The sequence below is a fragment of the Bos taurus genome, chromosome 14, assembly GCF_002263795.3.
Source record: "Bos taurus isolate L1 Dominette 01449 registration number 42190680 breed Hereford chromosome 14, ARS-UCD2.0, whole genome shotgun sequence".
Lineage (NCBI taxonomy): Eukaryota > Metazoa > Chordata > Mammalia > Artiodactyla > Bovidae > Bos > Bos taurus.
This window is the reverse complement of record NC_037341.1, coordinates 25,955,969-25,969,846: the sequence shown is the minus strand read 5'-3', so window position 1 is coordinate 25,969,846 and position 13,878 is coordinate 25,955,969. Positions and strand designations below refer to the sequence as shown.

The 13,878-nt window shown below is 38.8% G+C and overlaps 1 protein-coding gene across 4 annotated transcripts in view; it reads left to right on the top strand.

Annotated features, from left to right (window-relative positions):
- The window catches only part of CA8 (carbonic anhydrase 8), an 82,030-nt gene extending 68,490 nt beyond the window's left edge, over window positions 1-13,540 (top strand). For 2 of the 4 annotated variants that reach the window (XM_059893226.1, XM_025001552.2), the window contains exon 9: window positions 4,424-8,082. The gene's annotated coding sequence lies outside the window, so the exon portion shown is untranslated. 4 annotated transcript variants of the gene reach the window in all.
- The last annotated feature ends 338 nt before the right edge of the window (window positions 13,541-13,878 follow it).

Sequence of the window (13,878 nt, the reverse complement as noted above, 5' to 3'; positions counted from 1 at the left end):
TGTTTACAGTAACTATAGTTAGTTATAATTATTTTCTGTAAAAACCAATGCCACAGAATTCTAATTAAGGGGAAACTATAAGTGTGCTCCAAATATATTAGAAAAAAAGAAAAAAGTAAGAAGAGAAAAGATAAGTAAGTATCTCTGAATGATTCTTGTGTCAAACTTACCCTCATATTTGGGCAGAAACCTTTTCTGGGTCTTCAAAGTCACATTCAGACTATACTGAATTCTTCCTCATGTATACTTTTGCAGTTAATAACGTTGTCTTCTTAAGTTTAATAAATACTATAGCTAGCATCAATTTCTTATCAGTTTTCTTTTATAACCTGACAAAGTTGGAGGTTAGAAAAGGCCAAGCCATTATGGAAAAGGAGGGGCTGTGTGGGGAAGGGATAATGTCAACTCTGAATGACCAAGGAGGCAAAAGCTATTATCCTTCCAGGATAAATGGAAATCTCAGAGCCATATTTTTAGTCAATAGAACTTGGACTTGACTCACTCTAATAATTTAATATGATATACAGCATTAGGGTGAGAAATGAGAGCTCAATGGATATAGCTGTTTTCTATTTACTATATCATATAGAATTGTCCCAAAATAAATGAATTTCCTAAAGGACTTCAAAATGATTTCAAGAAAAGGCCTATTAAAATACCAAGGGTACTCAGCCCATCTATTATGTGTTTATTGTATGATATAAAAGTTGTTATTAACCCAAGAATGAAAAATATCAAAACTGTATAGACATTTCTTCAAGATGACCAAAGAAGGAAAATAAGCCTTACTTCCATATCTGTCTCTTTTTTTGTGTGTATTGAAATGTTAATAATTTATTGAGGGTAAGATTGCTGAAATGATTTATCCCTCCCCCTTCACTTGAATTTAAACAAAATTGTATTTGGGAGGAAGAAAGGAAAACATTTTGCAGTCATGGGTCAGCTTTTATGTTGAACATTAATATGTTAGGATACCTTAAGTAGAGTAGATTTTGTTATTTTAAACTTCATATATTTTCCATAAGAAAGACACCAAGACCAGGTTCATCTCACCTAAACATGTTGTACTGTGTCTCTTTCCTCATGGATGCTCATTATTGGTATTTCCTCAAAGCAATTTTTAAATTTTGTTTTTCCAGTTTGTGGCTTATTAAGAAAAGATTATTCACAAAGAAGCATTCATTTCATTTTCCACCGTCAGTTCTTTCCAGCTCTTCTTTTCCATGATGAAGTTCATAGATACTTTGTTGTTATTCAGTCGCTCAGTCATGTCTGACTCTTTGCAACCCCATGGACTGCAGCATGCCAGGCTTCCCTGTCCCTCGCCATCTCCTGGAACTTGCTCAAATTCATGTCCATTGAATTGGTGATGCCATCCAAACATCTCGTCTTTTGTCATCCCCTCTGTCAAAACTTAGGAAAGCATGTTTGTCATAACCCAGAAACTATGAAAACCCAGCACATAAAGGGACCTTGCCAGAGGGCACTTGCTGTTGGAGTCCTCATGGTTCAGCCTAGTGGGCCTCCTCTCTTTGTAGGTGAATCACCTACACCCTGAGCCTCTGTTACCCCTGAATGCAGATAACCCTCATTTATATGCCTGCACCAGGCCTCCCTGTTAAGCTCTGGAATTGGATGCCCAGCTGTTTGCATGACTTTTCTTCTGCATGTGCCAAAGACCTATATACTGAGTTTCAGACTCAGTATATAAAAGATTGAATTTATGATCTTCCTTTTTTAAAAAAAAAATTCTTTTGTTTCTATTCAAATCCACTTGGTTACTTTTGTGTGTTTTTCAAAAAATATTGATTTTTATTTATTTATTTGACTGCGCCAGGTATTAGTTGCAGCACATGGGATCTCTTTTAGTTGCAGCATGTGGGATCTAGTCCCCTGGCCAGGGATGCAACCCCAGCCCCCTGCATTGGGAGCATGGAGTCTTAGTCACTGGCCCACCAGAGAAGTGCCATGATCGTGATTTGCAGACTAGCCTTTCTTCCAGTTTTCTCATGGTCCGTCCATATTGCTGCAAAAGACATTATTTCATTCTTTTTATGGCCAAGTAATATTCCATTGTGTATATGTAATACATCTTCTTTTCCATTCCTCTGTTGATGGACATTTAGAATGCTTCCACATCCTGGCTATTGTAAATAGTGTGGCAGTGAAAACTGGGGTGGACGCATCTTTTTAAATTATATATGTATGTATCTTTTTGAACTATCTCTCAGTGTATGCCCAAGAGTGGGATTGCTGGGTTGTATGGTAACTCATGGAAAACTCAACAGCGGCCACAGGACTGGAAAAGGTCAGTTTTCATTCCAGTCCCAAAGGCAATGCCAAAGAATGTTCAAACTACCGCACAATTGCACTCATCTCACAGGCTAGTAAAGTAATGCTTAAAATTCTCCAGGCCAGGCTTCAGCAATATGTGAACCGTGAACTTCCAGATGTTCAAGCTGGATTTAGAAAAGGCAGAGGAACCAGAGATCAAGTTGCCAACATCCACTGGATCATGGAAAAAGCAAGAGAGTTCCAGAAAAACATCTATTTCTGCTTTATTGACTATGCCAAAGCCTTTGACTGTGTGGATCACAATAAACTGTGGAAAATTCTTCAAGAGATGGGAATACCAGACCACCTGACCTGCCTCTTAAGAAACCTGTATGCAGGTCAGGAAGCAACAGTTAGAACTGGACATGGAACAACAGACTGGTTCCAAATAGGAAAAGGAGTTCGTCAAGGCTGTATATTGTCACTCTGCTTATTTAACCTATATGCAGAGTACATCATGAGAAACACTGGGCTGGAGGAAGCACAAGCTGGAATCAAGATTGCCGGGAGAAATATCAATAACCTCAGATATGCAGATGACACCACCCTTATGGCAGAAAGTGAAGAAGAACTAAAAAGCCTCTTGATGAAAGTTAAAGAGGAGAGTGAAAAAGTTGGCTTAAAGCTCAAGATTCAGAAAACAAAGATCATGGCATGTGGTCTCATCACTTCATGGGAAATAGATGGGGAAACAGTGGAAACAGTGGCTGACTTTATTTTTTTGGGCTCCAAAATCACTGCAGATGGTGATTGCAGCCATGAAATTAAAAGACACTTGCTCCTTGGAAGGAAAGTTATGACCAACCTAGATAGCATATTCAAAAGCAGAGACATTACTTTGCCAACAAAGGTCTGTCTAGTCAAGGCTATGTTTTTTCCAGCGGTCATGTATGGATGTGAGAGTTGGACTATAAAGAAAGCTGAGCGCCGAAGAATTGATGCTTTTGAACTGTGGTGTTGGAGAAGAGTCTTGAGAGTCCCTTGGACTGCAAGGAGATCCAACCAGTCCATCCTAAAGGAGATCAGTCTTGAGTATTCGTTGGAAGGACTGATGTTGAAGCTGAAACTCCAATATTTTGGCCACCTGATGCAAAGAGCTGACTCATTTGAAAAGACTGTGATGCTGGGAAAGATCGAAGGCAGGAGGAGAAGGGAATGACAGAGGATGAGATGGTTGGATGGCATCACTGACTCGATGGACATGGGTTTGGGTAGACTCCCAGAGTTGGTGATGGACAGGGAGGCCTGGCTTGCTGCGGTTCATGGTGTCACAAAGAGTTGGACACGACTGAGCGACCGAACTGAACTGAACTGAACTGATGATAACTCTATTTTTAGTCTTTTAAGGAACCTTTGTATATTCTCCATAGTGGCTGTACCAATTTACGTTCCCACAAACAGTGCAGAAGGGTACCTTTTTCTTCACACTCCTCCCTTATTTACTGCTTGTAGTCTTTTTATGATGGCCATTCTGATCATTCTGATCCTTCAGTTTTAATTAAACAAACATGCCAGTTAAAACTAGTTTTGATAGCATACAATGCTAAAATAGTCTAGACAATGCCCAATATCTTATACAGAATCTGAAATATTTGTTGGATAATATGGAGGTTTCTCCTATCAAGAGATTTGACACTATGTAATATCATTCTCAGGCTTCCCTGGTAGCTCAGCTGATAAAGAAACCATCTGCATTGCAGGAGACCCTGGTTCAATCCCTGGGTGGGGAAGATCCCCTGAAGAAGGGATAGGCTACCCACTCCAGTATTAATGGGCTTCCCTGGCAGCTCAGATGGTTAAGAATCCACCTGCAATGTGGGAGACCTGGGTTTGATCCCTGGGTTGGGAAGATCTCCTGGAGGAGGGCATGGCAACTTAACTCTAGTATTCTTGCCCAGAGAATCCCCATGGACAGAGGATCCTGATGGGCTACAGTCCATGAGGTCCAAAGAGTCGGACACGACTGAGCGATTAAGCACAGCAATACCATTCTCAGAATAAATTAATTGTTAAACTAATAAAACCATTTTGGTTTTGGATGAGTCTATTTTCTATCATGTCTGTATAGTCAAAGCTGTGATTTTTCCAGTATTCATTTACAGATGTGAGAGCTGGACCATAAAGCAAGCTGAGTGCTGAACAATTGATGATTTTGAACTGTGGCTCTGGAGAAGACTCTTGAGAGTCCCTTGGATTGCAAGGCGACCAAACCAGTCAATCCTAAAGGAAATCAACCCTGAATATTTATTGGAAGAACTGATGCTGAAGCTGAAGCTCCAGTACTTTGGTCACCTAATGCAAAGAGCCAACTCTTCGGAAAAGACGCTGATGCTGGGAAAGATTGAAGGCAGGAGGACAAGGGAATGACAGAATATGAGATGCTTGGATGGCATCACAGACTCAATGGACATGAGTTTGAATAAACTCTGGGAGATGGTGACAGGGAAGTCTGTGGGGTCGAAAACAGACACGGCTTATCGACTGAAAAAAAAAACAAATTTTCTATTACATTGCTTCTTTAAATGCCTGCACAATTTCTGAATTCTTATACTTTTAGTGGTTAGAAACTCATAAGTTTTGAGGGCTTGTCTGTAGAATATATTTTCAAAGACATCTTAGAAGCATGGAGTTGAATTGGATCTCAGAAAGTTATTTAATCTAGTCTTCTGCCTGAAGAGGCCTTCAGCTAAATTATTACAGATGGTTGATTTCCATATCTAGGAACAAGCAAACAAACCTTCATTGTATGAGATAACTACTTCAGAGGTTTTTTATTTTAACTCCTGCATAATGCAAAAGGAAAAATAAAAACAAAAAACCTCAAGAAATAGTCTCCTGGTAAAGTATGAACTGAATTGGAGCACCATTTTGATAGTAATATTTTTTATGGTTTACCATAAATGAATATTTTTGATGAATGTATTCCAAGATTTATGTTTTTCTTGTGTTAGCAGCATGTGAGATTTCCAGTAACCTTTATGGTACAGAGAAACTCATGTAATTTTTCACAAACACGAATGAATGTTGATTCTAATTTTAGTCAGGGTACAACCAATGGTTCTCTAATGGTATCTTTTATTTCAATAATAATTATATTTAGTGGGTCCCAGCAATAAAATCACTGTAATGAGGAATAAAAGATTATAAATATGAATAACAGTGTTATTAATCATCTAAATTAGTCATTTATGGCACATTTCTGGACCTGAAATATTTCCATAGGAAATAATGCTAAAATCCACATTTACTTATAATTAGACATAATACAAACCTTCTCCTTAAAATAGTTGCTCAAATCCCAATTCAGCTTAATTTCATTGACTTTGATTTCTGGACTGAAAGCATTAAACTTGAACCTAGTGAAAAATGTGTAATATGTGCATTCAATTAAGAAGTAATTAGATACTCAATCACCCTTACAACACACTTGGGATTAGGGAAGAAGGAAGAAAAATGTGACTCACTGTTGTGTATAAAACAGTTTTGTTAATGAGTTGAGTGCTAATTGAGATTGAGAAAGTGTCAAAAAAGCATAAGGTAGATTGGCTTGGGAAGAACTTTAAAAGCTAAGTTTAGTGGTTTATGATACTTTGGTGCAGAAGAGTTGGATATGACTTAGCAGTTAAACAATAATATGTATGCAATATACAAAGCAACCTGATGTGTTCTTGAGTTTTGGTTAAAGTTTAAAAATGTGTTTATTATTTTATTTTGACTGTGCTGGGTCTTTGTTGCAGTTTACAGGCTTCTTGCGGCAGCTTCTCTTGTTGCGGAGCACGGTCTCTAGGTGTGTGGGTGTCAGTACTTGCGGCTCCCAGTCTCTGGAGCACAAGCTTAGTACTTGTGGCACACAGGCTGAGTCGCTCAGCAGCACGTGGGATCTTCCTGGACCAGGGATGGAACCCATGTCCCCTGCACTGGCAGGCAGATTTTTTTACCATGAACCACCAGAGAAACCCTACACCTTCATTCTAAGTAACACATTCTAGTGAGCGATGACAGGAAAGAATGAACGCTGTTTTGTGTTTCAGACCCTGGGCTATATTTTATCTCATTTAATCCTCACATTGATCTCGTGAGTCGTGTTCTTTCATTTCCATTTTAGAAATAAAGACCCTAAGTCAGAGGGGTTGAGTAACTTGCTCAGGTCACAGACAGTACACTGCAAACCCAAGGTTCACATCCAGGTGGGTTTCACTGCAAACCCTGAGCTCTTTTCACTGCACATTTCAAATAACAAAGGGCAGATAATCCTTGCATATCTTTGCCTCCTTATCTCTCTTTTAAAAAAATTTATTAATTTATTTATTGGCTGCACCACAAAGCATGTGGGATCTTAGCTTCTTGACCAGGGGGGATTGAACCTGTGCTTTATACATTAGAAGGTAGAGTCTTGACCACTGGACCACCAGGGAAGTCCTTCCTTATCTCTTTAGATAGGTTCCTAGGATTGAGATTTCTAGGGAAAAAGGACATCCAAGCTTTCATTTTTGGTATCACATTGCTAATATCCCCAGTTGGTGCTCAGTCACTCAGTCGTGTCTGACTCTTTGTGACCCCATGGACTGTAGGCAGCCAGGCTCCTCTGTCCATGGGATTTCCCAGGCAAGATACTGGAGTGGGTTGCCATTCTCTTCTCCAGGGAATCTTCCCAACCCAAGGACTGAACCCACGTCTCTTGTGTCTCCTGAATTGGCAAGCGGATTCTTTACCAATAGTGCCACCTGGGAAGCCCCAATATCCCCTAAGTGTTAGGCTAATTTATGCTTGCATCATGGGTTCAAGGTGTTTTTGCCCTTTTAAAAATCAGTCACTTTATACTTTTCACCCCTTTCTCATCTCCTTTTTTACTCCTCACTGTCTTGAAATGTGTTCATCTCCATTACCTATTGAAATTTCTGTGGCAAGAGTCACTCTTTGATTTTCTTTCTGTTCTTTGTCCCTGTGTCTCTAAATAGAATACATGTTCGCGGCAGAAAATTCAAATAATACACAAAAGAATGAAGCAACAAGTGTCTCTCAAACCCTCCTCTCAGTGACGAGCACTGGGTTGAAAGTGGAGGCCCCCGGTGGCACAGCGGTGGATGGATGGCTTGGGTACCATTCTGACTCCACCACCAGTTAGCTGTGTGACCTTGACAAAGTTACTGATATCTCTGAGTCTAATTCGTTCTTTTAAAAAAATTCTTTAATATTTTTTATTGTAGTATAAAGACTCTCTGCTTTTGGAGATTTTTTACTGAATTATCTTACTTAAAGAGGGACACGGCAGTGGGTTATCAATTGGCTGAACCAAACTCCTTGGAACAAAGGTCAGCCAAGCAACTCTGCAACTTCTAAGAAGGACACGCGTGCACATGTGCTTTTTTATTTTTGAGAGCTTTTCAGGAAGTTCTTCAATGGTAATTTGATTTGCGCTCATTCCCTAGGGTGTCTTCATAGAAGGTAATTTAAGGTTCAGAAATAGTCACATGAAAGATAGCATCTGTTATAATTATATTGAAATAGCTGATGATTTAGAAGACTTCTTAAGATTATGGCCTTACTTCAAGGTCTCATTATGAACAATGATCATTGGGTAATAGAAAATTTCCTTTTATAGTTAAACTTTCTTATTATTTATATATAGATAAATGAGTATTTGGAAGAAGTCCTAAGGAGGGAGAAAGTCAGCCTGATTACCTTTGTATATTCCAAATGTCATTTCTTTAGATTATTATACCAGATAAATTAAAAAAAATTTTTTTTACAATATTGTGTTGGTTTCTGTCATACAACAACATGAATCAGCCATAATTATATATATATCCCCCTCCAGTTGAGCCTCCCTCTCCTTCCCCCATCCCAGCTCTCTAGGTGATCACAGAGCACAGAGCTGAGCTCCCTGTGTTTCATAGCAACTTCTCACCAGCTATCCGCTTTACACATGACAGCGTATATATGTTGATGCTATTTCTCCATTTGTCCCACTCTCTCCCTTCCCCACTGTGTCCACAAGTCCATTCTGTACATCTGTGTCACCTTTCCTTCCCTGCAAGTAAATTTATGTTCTGATTACCAAATGATAGAATTATTAGAGAAAGTTTAGAAAATATACATGGAGAAGGTGATGGCACCCGACTCCAGTACTCTTGCCTGGAAAATCCCATGGATGGAGGGGCCTAGTAGGGTGCAGTCCATGGGGTCGTGAAGAGTCGGACACGACTGACTTCACTTTCACTTTCACTTTCATGCATTGGAGAAGGAAATGGCAACCCACTCCAGTGTTCTTGCCTGGAGAATCCCAGGGACGGGGGAGCCTGTTGGGCTGCTGTCTATGGGGTTGCACAGAGTCAGACACGACTGAAGCGACTTAGCAGCAGCAGCAGCAGAAAATATACAAATGCATAAAAAGGAGCTTATGTATCAAATCATGCTAATCCATTAAATAGAAAGGCCTTTAGTTTTGTTTCCACCATGAAGTGTGTTAAAATAACAGGAAAGAGTTTTTTTTTTTTTTTAAAGTGTCAAAACTTACAAGAATAGAGAAAACAAAAGAAGAGACGGCAGGAACGGTATTTTGGAAGCAGGTGGCTGTGTGGGAATGGATTTATCACACACAAGGAACAAGGCTGTTTACATGACAGTATCTCTCAAAGTCCCAGGAATTGGTGGCAACGGATGTGTCTAGAAGTTGAAGGAGGCTCAAATCATCCGGACTTGTTAGTAGCTGTTGGAGAAGCAGTTACATCTCTAGGAGCCCTTCTAATCTGTGGTGAATCCCCGTAAGTCCTTATGCTGTGATGAAGGGAGAGTTCCTCTCTTAGAGCACTGAGGCTCGATTGAGGGTTGGGAAACCTTTCTGAAGACTGGGGGATTAAGTAACATCTTTATTGTGCACCTCCTCCCCTACTCATCCGTCAGTACCCTGGCAGGAAGACGTCTACTCAAACAGCAGATGTGCTTGACCAAAGTAATCCAAGAAAACAGATGTGGGATCCAGGAAACAGGAGATCCCCAGAGTGATGGTGAAGTGAGGTGGCCAGCGTGGAGGGTGTGAGTCTGGATATTAGCAGGCGAGAAGGTTCTAGAAGAGCTTCCTCCAGAAATACAGAGTTGATAAACTGCATGATATGTCTTAACTTCTTGAGAGGAGAGTCAGACAATTGTAGGCAATTTGGGATTGAGTACTTAGGTGAGGAAAGCTTGAGATAACGATTCATTCCAGAGAAAACAAAAAGTTGTGCAAGAAAGGAAAATGAATGATATATTAATACTGGTAGTTCAGCTCTGAATAATATTTCCGTGTTTGCTAAGTTACTTCAGTGGTATCCGACTCTTTGCGACCCTGTGGACTGTAGCCTGCCAGGCTTCTCTGTAAACTGGAGTGGGTTTGAATTCCCTCCTCCAGAGAATTTTCCCAACCCAGGGATCAAACCTGCGTCTTTTATGTCTCCTGCATTCTCAGGTGGGTTCTTTACCATAACACCACCTGGGAAGCCGGATAATATTTACATCATCACAATAAAAGAAATTGAATATTGATCCAACCAAAATTGCTCTATCCTGTATTGGGAGGTTGAAGGGAAGGGTTTACAGTGTGTGATGTGTGTGTGTGGTGTGTGTGTGTGATGTGTGTGTGTGTGTGTGTGTGTGTGTGTAGAGGGGTGGTGGCTGACAGAAGGAAAAGAGGATCTGTCTATCTGTCTTTTGTCTAATTGATGTTTTGGACCATGGTAGCTTAATTTTTTTGCTTCCCTCATGGCTCAGATGGTAAAGAATCTACCTGCAATGCAGGAAACCCAGGTTTGATCTCTTGAGTTGGGAATATCCCTTGGAGGAGGGAACGGCAACCCACTCCATTATTCTTGCCTGGAGAATCCCCATGGACAGAGGAGCCTGATGGGCTACAGTCCATGGAATTGCAAAGAATTGGACACAACTGAGTGATTAAGCACAGCGCACACAGCTTAATTTTTAGAATAATTGGATATATTCTTAAAATGAAATTGAATTACTTTCATAAACTTGGAATCTCCACCTCTAGAACACCCTTTCCCAAATGTGTTCTGCAGAGCAGTGTTCCCTCAAGGTGTTTGTTAAATCAAGAGGTGACTGTTCCTGTACATTTGGGGAATCCTGAATATGATATTTTCCTTTTGGAGATTAACAATGCACATTAGTGTATTAGAGACAGATGATTTTGTATGAAAGAATCATGTTTTACTCAATTTGATTAGAGTTTTCACTGTTTTTTTGACTATAGATCCATTTTTTCCCACCTAACTTCCAGAGTTATGTGAAACATATTTGAGCAAGTGGCAGGGGGGCCTACAGTTTATTTTCCTTTTTCAAAAAATTCATGCATGCTGACCTTTAGGCTTCCTTTAAAAAGCTCTAAAATTCTGAGGCTTGACAATGTGGATCATCAGTTAGTTTTATGTCAGTCACTTTGATTTATAATTTGTTGGGTTATAGTTGTCAAATGCATATATAAACAGCATCCTATTTTACCTTCAAAATCATATCTTTGAGGCATAATCTTAAAATATTTGATCATGGCTCACTATCTTATTTGAAATTTAATTTGGAAATATATACCCTAGCATTATTAATGTTTTCTAATAAATTGTTCTATATAGGGAATACCAGACCACCTGACCTGCCTCTTGAGAAACCTATATGCAGGTCAGGAAGCAACAGTTAGAACTGGACATAGAACAACAGACTGGTTCCAAATAGGAAAAGGAGTACATCAAGGCTATATATTGTCACTCTGCTTATTTAACTTATATGTGGAGTACATCATGAGAAACATTGGGCTGGAGGAAGCACAAGCTGGAATCAAGATTGCTGGGAGAAATATCAATAACCTCAGATATGCAGATGACACCACCCTTATGGCAAAAAGTGAAGAAGAACTAGAGAGCCTCTTGATGAAAGTGAAAGAAGAGAGTGAAAAAGTTGGCTTAAAGCTCAACATTTGGAAAACTAAGATCATGGCGTCTGGTCCTATCACTTCATGGGAAATAGATGGGGAAACAGTGGAAACAGTGGCTGACTTTATTTTTCTGGGCTCCAAAATCACTGCAGATGGTGACTGCAGCCATGAAATTAAAAGACGCTTACTCCTTGGAAGGAAAGTTACGACCAACCTAGACAGCATCTTAAAAAGCAGAGACATTACTTTGCCAACAAAGGTCCGTCTAGTCAAGGCTATGATTTTTCCAGCGGTCATGTATGGATGTGATAGTTGAAATATAAAGAAAGCCGAGCGCCGAAGAATTGATGCTTTTAAACTGTGGTGTTGGAGAGGACTCTTGAGAGTCCCTTAGACTGCAAGAAGATCCAACCAGTCCATCTTAAGGGAGATCAGTCCTGGGTGTTCATTGGTAGGACTGATGTTGAAGCTGAAACTCCAATACTTTGGCCACCTGATGCGAAGAGCTGATTCATTTGAAAAGACCCTGATGCTGGGAGGGATTGAGGGCAGAAGGAGAAGGGGATGACAGAGGATGAGATGGTTGGATGGCATCACCGACTCAATGGACATGGGTTTGGGTGGACTCCCGGAGTTGGTGATGGACACAGAGGCCTGGCATGCTGAGGTTCATGGGGTCACAAAGAGTCGAACACCACTGAACGATTGAAGTGAACTGAACTGATGTGAATATATACATACATGTGTGGTCATGTGTATGTACATATATACAAGGAAATCCATACATGTATCATGTATGAACAATTTTAAAGTATTGTATCATAGTTTATTAAAAAAGGAAATTGCGTAGTTTTTCTCTAGTTTTTTTTCCTACAGTGAATGTTCTTACACATAAATTTTTATATAATTAGGTGATTGTATCTCTATCATAAGTTTCAAGAAGTGTAATTCTGGGTGAAAAGTATATGCATAATTTTAATAGATATTTGTTGCCCAAAAAACTGGACTAGTTCATATTCAACAACTGTATGAACCAGTTGTGTTTCCCCAGCCCATCTGTTGTAACACGAGTAGATGTATTGAATGAAAATCTTAGCTGATATTATTTTCTAAATGAGAAGACTCTTAGTTATCTCAAAATGTCTACTTGTTTCCTGTGTTATTCTGTATTTATTATTTCTTCATTTATTCAATAGAATTTGGGGACTAGGAAAAAGTGGTCTTTGTGCTTAGTTACCACCTGCCATTATTACACCCAAAATTAATGACAACAACTAAAAGCTTTATTTATTATTTTGCATGACATACACATTTTTTATTTAGAAAACAGTTCAAGCATTCATTTATTTGGCTTGAAAATACATGTTTCTATGAAATTTTGCATTAATAGATTCTGTCAAAGAAAGAAATGTGGAAAAATTGCAGAGGTGACAGACATGAGCATGAAGATATTTTTGAAATTTCCACATTTTCTTACAAAACTTCTCGTTGTTGCTGTCTCCTGTTGGACTGTAGAAAAGACTTTTCAGTTTGCTGTGGAAGAATATCAGTAACGTAATTGACTCCTTTTTTTTTGCCTTGAAGGAGGAAGACAATGGTCCTATGGTGTTCTTGGATAAGAAACGGAAACTTTGAGCTGCAGCTTCGGTTTATCCTCAGAGCCTGCATTGTTTTCTTCGTCTAAGCCAACTGTGATGGACATCTGCGACAGTTGCCTGTACATGAGCTCTAATGAAATGTTAGAAATGGCTGTACATTCAAATGGAGCCCCATATTCTGTATCCACATCACTGCTGCTAGTATTCACATTTTTGCACTTACTGTTTATTGCTTATGTGTAGAGGAAATGAAACTAGTTTTCAGAGTTATTGTTAATATGAATGCATATATATCATGTATTAACACTGAGACAGGAAAAATACATTTCCAGCATTTGCAGTCCTTCATTTCCTGTCTCCAACAGAAAATTCACTCATTCGGAGAATAATGTAATTCTTGATAATAAAATGAAAGTTCTGATCAAGAGCAGCATACAGCTTCAAAATGGAATGTGAAGGATTAGTAAAAATCTTATCCTGTGTTACTTTTCAACCCTCATACCATGATTAATGTCAGGGTGATTTGTTATAAAACATAATTTGGGAGTTAATGCAAGTACTTACTTTATATATTACTTTCTTAGACGATTTAATTGAATATACGAATCTAATCGTACTTGACATATGAGAAGCTGTGGTTTCTAGAAATTTGAGAAAGGTGTAAGAAATAAATTGGATAAAAAGCAGATACTTTATTTTTATTTTATAGCTTTATTTTCCATAATAGAAACATAAATTTAATAGTATGGCATAATAATTAAGTGGTGTACATTTTATGTCTTTAAAATATTTTATTCTATAGGTTTCACATCAGTATATTGAGATATTTCTTTCGAAGATGATCAATATCTTTATTTTAATTAATATTAAGTGCTACTGGCAAATTTAAGCGTATGCTTAGATGCGATTAGATGTGGCAGAACGAGATAATTTATGTAAAGCAGTAGAGTGCCTGGCACAAAGCTAGTACTTAGTACATGTTATTAGTCGTCATTATAATTATTCTTGTAAAACTAATGACTTCAG